At 36.1% G+C, this 13991-nt stretch overlaps 1 protein-coding gene across 3 annotated transcripts in view; it reads left to right on the top strand.

Moving 5' to 3' along the window:
• Window positions 1-13991, top strand: part of GPC6 (glypican 6) — an 818259-nt gene that overhangs the window by 387022 nt on the left and 417246 nt on the right. The gene's annotated exons all lie outside the window — the stretch shown is intronic.

Genomic DNA, 13991 nt, shown 5'->3' on the forward strand with positions numbered 1-13991 from the left:
TTGAAATCATTTGTCTGTCTGGTCATAGAATGATAATTAGACATTTAGGATCCAAAGCAAAATCCTCAGTATATTCTGCTGGAGTAAATTAGCAGGATGGAGAAGTATAGATTAGATCAGGGCTTTTCAACCAATGATATGGGTACCACCTGTGGTACATTGGCACCTGGCAGGTGGTATGTGACCATCCTAGAAAAGTGGTAGCTGGGGAGGGAAATGAGTTGAACTGGTGGCAACACCACACAAGCCTGAGCGAGAGATGGCTGGAGCTGCAGGGCTGTCAGGGCTCAGCGGAATCCCCAGGATTAGTGCTGCTTTCCAGCTGATCGGTGCTTCTTCGGGGCTGTCAGGGCTCAGTGGAAGCACCAGAATCAGCGCCAAGCTCCAGCTGGAGCTCAGCATTGATCCTGGCACTTTTCCTGAGCCCAGAAGAAGCGCTGATCAGCTGGAATGTTGCAGCATCTCCAGGGTCTTGTGATTTACATTCAGATGCTTGGCAACTGATTCATATTTGTGATGGTCACAGTGTCCCAGGGTCATGTGAACTGACCAAAACCTGCTGTAACCACCCAGCAGACGGGGGAATAAAAACCAAATACCCCCCACTCCACCCTCGCTGCCAATCCTCAACAGAAATGCTCACAACAATGAAAACCTCAAACAGGAGGAAGAGCATCACCGGGTGGGCAGGCAGGTGTCTTCCTTGGCTGTGGCTTGTAACTTCGAACAGTCACTAAGCGAACTGTTGTAAGTCAAGGACTACCTGTACTTTATCACTTTTTTCCTTTTTTTGTCATCAGGTTTTTGACACCTTGCTAGGCGACTGGTGGTATTCGGATATTGCCATATCCTAAAAGTGGTACAATGGGTGAAAAGGTTGAAAAGCCCTGGATTAGATTACTATCTATCTATCTATCTATCTATCTATCTATCTATCTATCTATCTATCTATCTATCTATCTATTTCACATAGCGTAAACTGCAAACCTAAAGAAAGAGAAGCGACGGAGATGCAAGTAAAGAAAACAAGAAGAAAAAAGGGAGAAAAACTAAAATTATGAAATGTAATGCTACTTGACTTTAGCTTCAGCACATATTAACCAGCATATCACATTCCCTTTCTCTTAAGTCAGGGGTACCCAATCCCCAAACAGTGGTCCACTACCAGTTTGTGGCCTGTTTGAAACCAGGCCATGGAAGAAATGGGCCAGCACGGGCATGCAAAGCTCCAGTTCAGCAAGCCGAGGGCACTTGCCCTGACATGTGAAGCTCCATTTGGGTGAAGGGAGCTTCATGCACAAGCACCCTCCACTCAGCCCTCTCTACTCGCTTGAGTGGAGCTTTGTGCAGGAGCGCAAGTGTCTGCCGCTTGTACTTGTTGTTTACCCCCTGAGATAAAGATCAGTTATGCCATTTCAGTGAATTGTGACGTTTGTATAATCCAGAAGTCTTCAAACTTCAACTCCCAGAATTCCTCAGCCAGTGTGCCTGGCTGAGGAATTCTGGGAGTTAAAATCCACAAATCATACAAGGGCCAAATTTGAAGACCCCTGGTATAATCTATTCCTCCACTGCAATTGTTGAAACTTTTTCAATACTCTCTGTATATAATCACTTGACTATGAGCCAGCAGTGTGCACCCAGCAGCCAAAAAAGCTAATACAATCCCGGGTTGTATAAACAGAGGCATAGAATCAAGATCACATGATGTATTAGTATCACTTTATAAAACCCTAGTGAGGCCAGACCTGGAATACTGCAACCAATTTTGGTCACCATACTACAAAAAAAAAAAAGTTCAGAGAAGAGCAACTAAAATGATCAAAGGCCTGGAGACTAAAACATATGAAGAATGGCTGCAGGACTTGGGTTTGGCTAAAGAAAAGAAGAAACAGGGGTGACATGATAGCAGTATTCCAGTATTTGAGGGGCTGCCACAAAGAAGAGGGTGTCAAACCCAAAGCACCAGAGAGCAGGACAAGAAACAACAGTTGGAAACTGACCAAAGAGAGAAGCAACCTGGAATTAAGGAGAAACTTCCTAACAGTGAGGACGATTAACCAGTGGATCAGCTTGCCTTCAGAAATCATGGGCGCTCCATCACTGGAGGTTTTTTTTTTAATTGAAAGTTTTTGAATTTTACAAAACAAATCCCTTCCCCAAACCCCCCACCCACCCATACCCTCCCCCCTCTCCCCAAACCTCCCATACCCTCCCTCAACCTTCCCAAAGCTGAATACAGGCTTAATTAAATTTTTTCAAAAGAAATAAGAAATAAAAAAAAACTTAAAACACATATAAATCCTAAACAAATCTAAATACCTTAAATTTAAACACATATTATAATATACTCTAAACCTTTTCTAATATTGTACTTATATTATTATCCATCATTCTATAAAGAATCGCCAAAACAAAAATTTAAACATTACTTTCTTTAAATATCTATACATACAATATAAAATCTAATCTAATCTCCCTCTTTCTTTACTCTAGAACACAAAAATAAGCATATAAACATTCATTATACCATTAAGACTGGATACTCATTTAATTAGTTAAACTAAATACTTATATTTAAACTTCTTATCTAAAATTTAATTAAACAAATTAACTTCTCTTAAAAATAATAATAATAATAATAATAGGAAAAAAAAGAAAAGAAACCAATCTTTAAACAAATTATAGTATACTCTAGAACCTTTTCATATCATTTATATTATTATCCATCATTTTATAATATACTCTAAGCCTTTTCATATGATACTTATATTATTATCCCAAAACACATATTTAAACATTACTTAAGACATTAAAATTCCCTTATACCTGTTTAAATCTTTATCAATAACAAATTCCTCCACAGTAAACACATTCCTTCTCTTATCCATACACCTCTTAAAGGTATTTCCATTCTAAAATTTTCATTCAGTCTCCATAATCTTCTGTCCAATAGCCAGTTGCATCCACTATAAACACAATCCTTATCAGTCTGTCTTGTCCATAAACATCGAAAAAAATGCATTAAAATCTGCCCTTGAAGGTCGCTCCAAAAAATTTGTGAGTCCTGGTTCTCCCACAAACTCAGGAACCAATACCTGTGAAGCTTCCTCAACCTCCTTCTTCTGTTGGTCTTTCTCTTTACGTTTATATGTTACTTTTTCTTTACGTTTATATGTTGCACAAGTTGTCCTCTGGTCTTTCATCTCGACTTGTTGAGGCCCCTCAAACTGAAATTTCCCATTTTTAATTAATATAGGCTCTTCAGACTGCAATTCTGCCCTTAAAGGTTGCTCCAAAGAGTTTATAAATCCTACTTCTCCCGCAAATTCAGAAGCCAATACTTGTGGAACCTCCTTGAACTTCTTCTGTTGATCATTTTCTTTACAATTATATGTTGCACAGGTTATCTTCTGCTCCTCCATCTCTACTTGTTGAGGCCTCCCATTTTTAATTAATACAGGCTTTTCAGACTGCAGTTCTGGCCTTAAAGGTTGCTCCAAAGAATTTATAAATCCTACTTCTCCCGCAGGTTCAGGAACCAATACTTGTGGAACTTCCTTAAACTTCTTCTGTTGATCCTTTTCTTTACAATTATATGTTGCACAGGTTGTCTTCTGCTCCTCCATCTCTACTTGTTGAGGCCCCTCAAACTGAAGTTTCCCAATTTTCATAATTCTAAGCACTTCAGACTGCAGTTCTGCCTTTTTTTCTTCCAAAGCTTTAAACATAATAGGTGACGATGAGCATACCCCCAGGACCGAAGTATAAAAATCTTTTGCTTTAGAAACAGTATTAAGACTATAACGTATCCCCAGGTAGCTCACCACCATTCCAGTCGGAACATCCCATCTAAACAAAATTTGTCTCTTTTTAAGTTCGTCTGCTAAAAAAGCAAACTCCTTTCTTCTTCTTAAAATTTTTGGTGGGATCTCCTTTAAAATTATAACATCTTGTGAAGCAATTTGAAACCTCTTCTTATAAAAAGCTTGTATAATTTCATTGCGCAGGGATCTTTTCCCAAAGTAAATTACCACATCTCTTGGCAAATTCTTTTGCTCTGCCACCACAGAGTTAACTCTAAATGTCTGATCAATTCCACTAAGTATTTCCTCTTCTTCTCTATTCAGAATCACAGCAAAGTCCTTTGCCACCATTTCTCTCAAATCTCCTTGCACAGACTCATGTAAACCTCTGATTCTTAAGGCATATTCCATTTGTTTATATTGAAGCATAAGAATCTCATCTTGAAAATTTTTCATCTCTTTTTCCATACTTTCAAATTTTTCCTCCATCAATTCCACTTTTTCCACCACCTCTTCTACGCAAGAATTCAACTTTTCAAGAACAGAGGCAACTCCTTTTAAAGTCAAAACTATCTCTTGCCTCAAAGTCTTATTATTTTCCTCTAAAATCTCTTTCATTTCTCCCCTAATTTGAAGTATAACATCTCCCATCATATCTTGCCAGTCCTTCACCATTGTTGACTGTGGCAAGGAAGAAGGTGAAGCTATTAATTTAGATTGTTGCCCTGATGATAACACCGAAGAAGAAGCCACCTTGGAAGCTGTAGAGATTACTGGACGCTTTGGAGCCATCTTAAAAAAACTTTACTCCTTCTTAAAAATTGCAAGAATTAAGCAAAAAAAAAAAGAAATTAACTCCATAAATTAAAAAAAAAATCCTTCAAGAGGGGATCATTATAATAAAAAGAAAGGAGTTCAAAAAAAGAAAAAGGAGAAGAAAAAAAAATAATTATATAGAAAAAATCCGTTCCATTTTTTAAACGTGCCAAAAAGTACAAAAAACAAAACACGAAAATTAAACAAAAATAATAATACTAACACTCCATTCCAATCATAAAAAAAACAAAAAAAGAAAAAAGGAAAGGGAAAAAAAGAGACACCAAAAGGCCTGCCGGTCAGCATTCTAGCTTCCGGAAAAAAAAAAAAAAAACACCGAGAGGCTTGCCGATCGCCATTTTACTTTCCCTTTCAACAAAGGAAAAAAAATAAAAAGAGGGAGTATAAAAGTAAAAACAAGTCTTGAAACTTAAAATCCAAAGAAAGCAAAGAAAGCAAAAACTAAATCCTCCACTCAGTTCTGTCCGTTTATAAAAAAAAACTCACCAGTTCGCTTTAATCACGGAGGTGGTTGCAGCGGCTCGTTTTGTCCTAAGGACAAAAGCAGCTGGGAAACGGAGACAGTCTGAACTCCGTGGGAGCACTCTTTTCACCCCCCCCAAAAAAAACTTGGGGGGTGCATAAGAGGCTCTACCACTATTCAGACAACTCTCTACCCCCCCTTTGCCCGGGAGGGCGTTTTGAACCACTGAACAGCTGATGTCCGCTGTTCATAGCGATTCTTACACTTACCCAGGAGGACGGCTACAAAGTAGCCGCCATCGCGCGCGCAGATCCACCGGAAGTCTCCATCACTGGAGGTTTTTAAGAAGACACTAAACAGCCACCTGTCTAAAATGGGATACTGTAGGTTTTCCTGCTCAAGCAGGGGGCTGGACTAGAAGAGCTCCAAGTTCCCTTCCAGCTTCTATTCTATTCTATTCTATTCTATTCTATTCCATTCCATTCCATTCATACTGCTGCCATAAAAATCTACCATGAATTGTTTTTTTTTTTTATTCAGTTATCCATAAGCCCAAATAAAAAGTTCTTTTTTTTCTTGGCAATATTAATCTTTGTATTATTTTATAAATTTCTGTCCATTTTTTTTACTTTTTCACAAGTCTACTATGCATGGTATAATGTTTCTTCATGTTTTTCACAATTCCAATATTGATTTGGAGTACCTTTATACATTTTTTATGTTTCTTTGGTGTCATGTACCAACAATACATCATTTTATAAAAATGTTCTCTTACATTATAACACAATGTAAATTTGATCCCATTTATCTACATTCTTTCTGTGTATCCATCTGTGTATTATAGCCAAAATTGATACCTATTTTATCATATGTGTACATTTTTGCAATTATATGATTATTTGTATATAACTCATCTTCAAATTCCATTTTATGTTCTTCAGTTCCAATTATTCTTGTCTGTATTAACTCTTTTTTGTAAATGTGCATATGATAACCATTGAAAACCGTGTTCCTGTACAGTAATTGTTCTCTTGAATATCTTAGGTTCTCCATCTTCCTGTATTAATAAATCCTCATATAAATATATCTGACTGCTGTTTTTGTTCTATAAAATGTTTCCTGTCCTGAGATTGATAAATATTTTTGGATGCAACTTGGATTCATACTTGTTTCATATTCTTAGTATAGCACTTTTCATTTAATGTTTTTTTTTAATCCTCATTAATTTTAATGTACCACAAAAATCTATGTCAAACAATTCTCAAGATATGTTCTTCCAATTCCAACATTCTTTTCTTTCTCAGCAACATCACTCTTTTATCCAAACTAAACAGTAAAATATAATTGCAAAATATAATTTAAGGTAAGGTAAACCTAATCCTCCTCCTCTGTTCTTTGCATTCTGCAGTATTTTATATTTAACCCTTAGATTCTCACTTTGCCATAAAATTTAGATATATCATTTTGCCTTTGTTTAAATGGTACATTACTTTTCAAAACTATAGTCATTTGAAATAAAAATATCATCCTAAGCAATATATTCATTTTTATCACAAAAATTCTATCAAACAGTGACAATTATAATTTTTCCATCTTAATAAATCTTTCTTAATTTCATTCCATATCTTCATACAATTATTCTGAAATAATATGAAATTCATATTAAGTATAATAATACCCAAATATGTAACTTTTTTTCAATCTTAAAATCAGTCTTCCCTGTAAATTCTATTTTATCTTTTGTGCTCATAATTTTTGTTAATAGGTTAGTTTTCTCTTTATTAATTTAGAATCCATCTAATGCTCCAAGTCATTAACTTTCTTCATTATTATACCTATTCCTTCTGGACGATTTTCAACTATTAAAAACAGATAATCTTCGAATGGTCTTAGTTTATATATTTCTGTTTTCACCTTTATCCTGGGTTATGCTTTCAACCTGTCTTAAGGACCTCCAGAAATAGAATATATGCTTAAAAATAAAAAAATGAAACAGATAATTCTGTCCCTGTTCCCATTATCTCTAACAACTTGCAGTGCTAGCAGGTATGGCAAGGAAATAGCAGCTAACAATAGCTAACAATTCCTATTTGAAAGCTTTGTTGTCTGAATTATGTTAGAGGATCTTTCCATTAGTCTGTATTCCCACTGTTATCCAAATGCCTCTCTAATGAGTTATATATATATCACCCTTCCATCTCTTATCAGATTCTGCCTTTTAAGTTTTGTTCTAGCTTTTAAAGCCCTCTTATAGAATGCCCTCCCCAGTCTGCACAAGCATTTTATTTCATTTGTGAAAATATAGTGAAATTACTACAAAAAGTATCGTACCCCTGGCTAAATTCAATATACTGCTCAGGTTGTCTTTTACATTTGTATTCTCAAACCATCTTCTCGTTCTCCAGTTACCAAGCAGGGCTCTTGGTAGCATTATATGAAAGACTGCCAGAAGAAGCTTCCTGTTGTAATAAATATTAATGATGGACCCCGAGTCAATTTAGCAGGAAGAAACTTCTCAGAAGAAGCAGATCCTTGTTTTCAACACAAAAGATAGGTCCTTCTATGGACCTGAGGTCTGCAAACTACTGTTGTTAAAATTATCTACAGTGATTTGACTTAAACTATGTAGGTATGGTAGGGTTCAACAAGGCCAGTGTTTACCTATATACTTTAGCAGTAGGGCCTTGGAATCCTCCGAGTTGCTAACTTTTGTTTGATATAGTTGCAGGGCAATTATTTCCTTGTTCAATAGAAGTCCAGTAGGGGAAAAAAAAAGAAGTTAAAAATATTAAGGCAAAAAGAAAAACAATCGCCCTGAGCTTGTTTGAACTCTATGAATCATGAGCAAGAAACATAATGGTTGAAAAATTGAAAAGGCAGCCAAAGAAAAACAATGCTTGTTGTCGGGAAACTTATACAAAGGGTCTTCCCAATGTGTTACAGGGTTGATATTTCCCTCAAGCTAATTAAAAAAATAAATAAAATCAGGAAATCGTACCCCATTATTGCCTACTGTAGCAATGAATTGAGATTCAGTAGGGATACACTGGCTAACATGTTTTTTCAAAAGCAGCAGGCATGGCTAGGTGAAATTGTGTATTTAGTAGCAGAAGATATGGGGTGTTCTGGAGCAAGAACATCATTTAATCCAACCTACATCATAAAGTCATAATGAGGATAAAATGGGATGGGGAGAGAGGTAAGGATGCTACTTTTCTAGCTCATATGAGAAGGTAGCACCTGGTTATAGCACCTCTTATGGTACTGCTATTAAAATTAAAATTGTGCAACTCAAACTGAATATATGCAATGTGATTGCATGTGTGTGTATGCACACATACACACACTTATTACATTGTTTCCTCCCCTTCCTCCAAGAGTTTAAAGCAGCATGTGTGTTCCTTCTCTAGTTGTACATGTGCAAACAACAACCCTACATTCAGCTGAAAGGCAGTAACAAACTCCAAATCAGCTCTTGTATTTTATGGCCAAATGGAGATTTGAAAATATGTTGCCTTTTCACCCCATACTCCTAGTGTGTGCTGTAGCTGCTACTACCTTCCAAAATCTTTGGAAACAAAATGGCCTTCAAATCTTTTAATTATGTAGGCCAGGGGTAGGCAATCTTGGCTCTTTTATAACTCGTGGACTTCAACTCCCAGAATTCCTGAGCCAGCATGGCTGGCTCAGGAATTCTGGGAGCTGAAGTCCACGAGTCATAAAAGAGTCAAGGTTTCCTACCCCTGATATAGGCAGACAAACTCTGAAGGTAGGTGTGAACTTATTATAACCCTGAGTGTTTATTCTAATGTTACAAAGTAACTAAATTTAGCCAAAAGAAAATCTAGCAGTTTTATGATCAGGATACATAGCTTTATTCCTAAACTATTGGAATTTGATGCAATCCTGGATGCATTGGAATTTGATACAATCCTGGATGCATAAGATTTGAGAAGTGCTTCTAGATTCAGAAATATTACACCTGAAGGCAGGACAAGAAGAAATGGATAGAAACTAATCTAGGAGAGAACCAAGCTAGAACTAAGGAGAAATTTCCTGACAGTGAGAACAATTAACCAGTGGAACAGCTTGTCTTCAGAAGTTGTGGGTACTCCATCATTGGAGATTTTTAAGAATAGAGTGGATAGCCATTTGTCTGAAATGGTATAAGAGTCTCTTGCTTGATTAGGGGGTTGGACTGGAATACCTCCAAGGTCACATCCAACTCTGTTATTCTGAATGAGGATCATGAAATTGTGCTCACATGATGTCTTCAGGTGAGCAAGGATTCAAAGGGTGTTCAGGAGGTAGCAGCACATGACTCCGCCCCCTTTTTTTTTGCAAATTTAACTCTTGGTACTAATTGCAATCATAACTTAGACAAACTAAATTTGTTGTAAGCTGTTAAATAAACATAAAGCATAAATAATAGCAATTCATACTTGCATTGCAAAATTGCAGAGGTAGTACCCTAGGAGCTTCACCATTTCTCTTCTGGCTTTCTAAAACTAGAATGGTAGCAAGTTCCTCATGAGGTGGTTTACATATGCTTATAAACAGCACCAGAATCTGTAAATGAACAGCACTTCATGTTCTCCAAAGTGACTGCTCATTTATCTAAAAATGGGATGAGTATTAAAAGAGATAATTGTTGGAATTTCACTGAACTAGAATTATGAATGTTGGTTTCCACATCAAATATCCATTAGAAAATAACAAGATGGAGAAAGCTTGCATAGCTTGGAATTCTTTCCAATCTCTTTGCTAGCAGCAGTGAGAAGCCTGGGATGGACTATAAATGCCTTGGTCTGAGTTGTGGTGCTTAGTAGAGAACAGTCGCCAACGTGACAAGCATGGTCCTGTTGCCTTTCCTATAGGGATGCATTGTGGAATATTTCATCTCCACACCCCCATCTGAATCCGATCTTCCTTTGGCTAGCTGCTTTACCACATCAATTTGGGTCCCCTTTTAGTCAATTTTCTGAGAATTGTTGTGAAGATGGACAGACAGTTTCAATTTTCTTTTCATGACTTCTTGCCATTATTCTGCTGCTTTGGAAGGAAGGACAATTTTTAAAAGCCTAGTGAAACAGGCAATCTGACCGGGTCATTTTGCTGCATGTATGATTTAAATCATCTGGACTCTCTCCCCACCCCATCATCAGATCTTAGAAAGCAGATGTTGTTGGATTTTGTATATTATTTTCTCTACAAAAAGATTTCCCAGTCTTTGTATTGCTCTCTAATCTTTCTATAGAAAAATGTTTTAGAATAGATGGACATTTCTATTGTGACAATTATCTAGCCATTTTCATGGAGTCTATTTATTTGAATAACAATAACAGAATTAACAACAACACTCAATAAGTAGACAAAGTGCCAAATCCAGTCTAAACATCTGGCTGACTGTGTAACTAACAATAACAATGATAATAATGGCTGGCTCTTGAGAAAGCAGGAATCTATTGGCAAAGAACATCCCTCAGTGCGACCTCCAAAAAGCATAGTTTTTGTGAAAACATCTGTACTCTTGAACTATCCAGAAGAAACATCTAAAGGAAAAGGTTTTTTGTGTGTGTGATTTTAGCTTCAAGCATGAGGAAAAAACTAACCTTTCCCCCCCAAGCATCTTCTTAATAACACGAATCCAGGAGTGTTAAATCTACCTTCCCATCTCCAGTGGAAGCGATACTGATTTCCTGTCTAAGTTGTGTAAGGGTGTAGAAGAGTGCTTTTCACAGTATGGCATTACAAAGGTCTCTGTTGCCTCTGGCGAACATGTTCAGAACAATTTCTTCGCTCACATCCACATAAGTAGGTTGTATCTAAAGAAAAAAGAAAACCACTATTATTTCAATTTGCTGTGGATGTGAGCCTCACTTCCGCTGTTGCTCATTCAGAAAATACTTTTTGATGCAATCACACATCACAAATCCATTTGCAATCAGGATCAAAGTTTTCCTTAGGTGTTCAGTTTGAAGTGTTGTGATGTATTGTTCTTAATATATAAGTATGTATATTTGTATAATAGTTGGCATATTAGGAAAAGGTATACAGAAAGATTGTATATTATTAAAATAAATAAGGAGTAATGTGTTTACAGAAATGGATATAAAAAGGATGAATATAAAAACTTTCCTAGTGACTAGATAGAAATGTTAATGCTGTTTTCTTGGCAACGGGTTTCCTATTACTTCCCTTTAAAAAAAAAAAAAAAAGCTTCCCAATCTATTTACAGGCCTTACAGTTTTTATCTCTGTGTTAATCTGTTCCAATTTTATTTAACCCACTCAAGACCAGCTAAGGTTGGCAAGGGACTGTCACCTAGCTGGGCAAAATGTAGATATGCTAGGATAAATTTGCATCAAAATAAGAGTGTTTGTTTTGATTTTGTCTTTTGTGAGGGCCCTTCTGCTTGTAAAAGCCAGCCACAAATTGTGTTCTAAAAGTGATAGATAGGGAAGCTGAAATGGACAGATTCATGTATCATCCTATCTCTAACACAATAGTAGGCATCCTTTTTATGACCCAGAACTTATTTTTAAAGCATTCTTTTTGTCCTTCAATCAAGCCAGGGGTGATTTGAAGGAGAGGGGATGATGCATTTGCTCTGCCCTTTTTTGGGGGTAGGTGGGCAAGTGGAAAGGAATGAAAAATGTTACAATCTATTTTATAAACAGAAGGGCAGGGCACTGTAATTTGGTGATTCAATGCCAAATTTCACTAGCATAAGAGGAAAGTCCCAAGAGGCTACAAGGAGGTTTTCTGTCCTTGCCCTCACATTTCAAGTCTGCCTTCATAGTCCGAGTCAGTTTTGTGAAGGGTTTAATAAGATTCAATAACCTTGAACAGAAATCCCCATTCAGCTATGAAACTCTACAAAGTCCAGCATGCCTCAAAGGGCTGCTGAGACTATCAAATATGGCTGGGAGGAAAATATTATACATACAACCTTGAGCTGTTTGGAGGAAGAATATTATTTACAAAAATAAAGAATGTAAAATCCAGGAATGTGTTTTTTTTTTCAAATAGAATGTATTGTTTTGTTGAAAATTCAGCAAAAAGCTGATTTTATTCTGAGTAGTGGATTGGCATTAATACAGAGTATGTTACAGTTCACAACTTACAACAGTTTGTTTAGTGGAAATTCAAAGTTACAACAATATTAAAAAAAGACTCATGACCATTTTTCACACTTATGACCGTTGCAGCACCCCCATGGTCACATGATCAAAATTCAGATGCTTGGTAACTGACTCATATTTATGACTGTTGCCACTCTGCCACCAGACACAAGAACTGCATCCTCCCACCGAGTACATACAGTGAGGGGAAAAAAGTATTTGATCCCCTGCTGATTTTGTACATTTGCCCTCTGACAAAAAAATGACCAGTCTGTAATTTTAATGGTAGGTTTATTTTAACAGTGAGAGACAGAATAATAACAAAAAAAATCCAGAAAAACGTATTTCAAAAAAGTTACAAGTGGCCCACATATGTAAATTGAGTGTTGTATCCTGGTTTCTATCTGAAGAACCTGAGATGTTTTTTTGCAAAGGAAGAGAAATTAAAAACAATTTAATAGTAGGAAATAATTGGTGGATACACAACTATTATAAAGATGGTGCAGAATAAATCTGAAGAGAGCATATACTGAAATAACAAGTTTTTCAGAACTACTTTTTTATTTACTGGAATTACTTAAGCTCTTTGACCTAAGAAAGAGATTGCATTTCTGAATGATGCAACCATAAACAAAAGTTTGTGAAATATAGTTGATAAAAATAAAAGAAGGCATTCACAGTGCATTTAAAAAAAAGTCTTGTAATAGCAAGAACATTGAGCTGGAAAATTGGACTCCATCATAGCCCATATTTCTTTTCTATGTCAGGCAGAGTCCTTTTGAAAAGCTTTTTTCTCTCTATTTTTTTAAATGTCAGTGAAGATAACAATCAGAGAAAAATTCACTTCAACCTTCACTCTCCAATTTTTATAGTGAAACAAAACCTTACTATTAATTCCTTACAGCGTGACCAGTATCTTTGGCCAGTTCTGGAACAGTCCAGAGTTAATTTTTCCCATTACAGAGTTCCTGCTGGCCTTAGAAAATGTGCATATGTTTCTCCAGAAATGAAATAGACCAAAGAGCAGGATCTGAGCAGGTTATAAGACAATCAATGTGACACAAAAGCATTTGCAAAGATCTTGTAAAGCAGCTTAGCAAAGTGCACCTCTCTATTAAACTCATTAGGAATATCTCCAGAGACAGCTTAAGCTGGGCTGTAGTAAAGAAATAAACATTTAGAGTAAGAAAAAAGGAAGCCTGAACATAGGTTAAGAACTTCATTAAAATGTAATAATTAACTGGTCATAAAATATTTTAAGTGCCCTTGATAATGATAGATTAAGAAAAATGGTCCAATATAAAAGAATGGATTAGTCTGAATTTTACACCCATCTTTTGTTCAAGTTTTTAAATGTTGTTGCATTTTTTATGCACATAAATAGTTGGAAAAACATAAAAGGAAAAAATCCTTCATATAGTGAACAAAATATAGTTTTGTCAAATAGTTAACAAAATAAGCATCATCCCAGATAAAATTGAATCTGAAACAAAGTTGCAGTATTTTACATTTTCATTACTCTTTGCTTTTTTGCAGAATATATTCCAAAGTTTAAACACAATTACAGGCCTTTTTATACATATAGTCCTTGACTTACAACCACAATTGAGCCCAAAATTTATGTCACTAAGTGAAACATTTGTTAAGTGAGTTTTGCTCCATTTTATGACCTCTCTTACCACAGTTGTTAAGTGAATCACTGAAGTTGTTAAGTTAGTAACACAGTTGTTAAGTGAATCTGGTTTTCCATTGACTTTTCTT

This window comes from Crotalus tigris, unplaced genomic scaffold, assembly GCF_016545835.1.
Source record: "Crotalus tigris isolate CLP2741 ecotype Arizona unplaced genomic scaffold, ASM1654583v1 scf7180000017685.4511686, whole genome shotgun sequence".
NCBI lineage: Eukaryota > Metazoa > Chordata > Lepidosauria > Squamata > Viperidae > Crotalus > Crotalus tigris.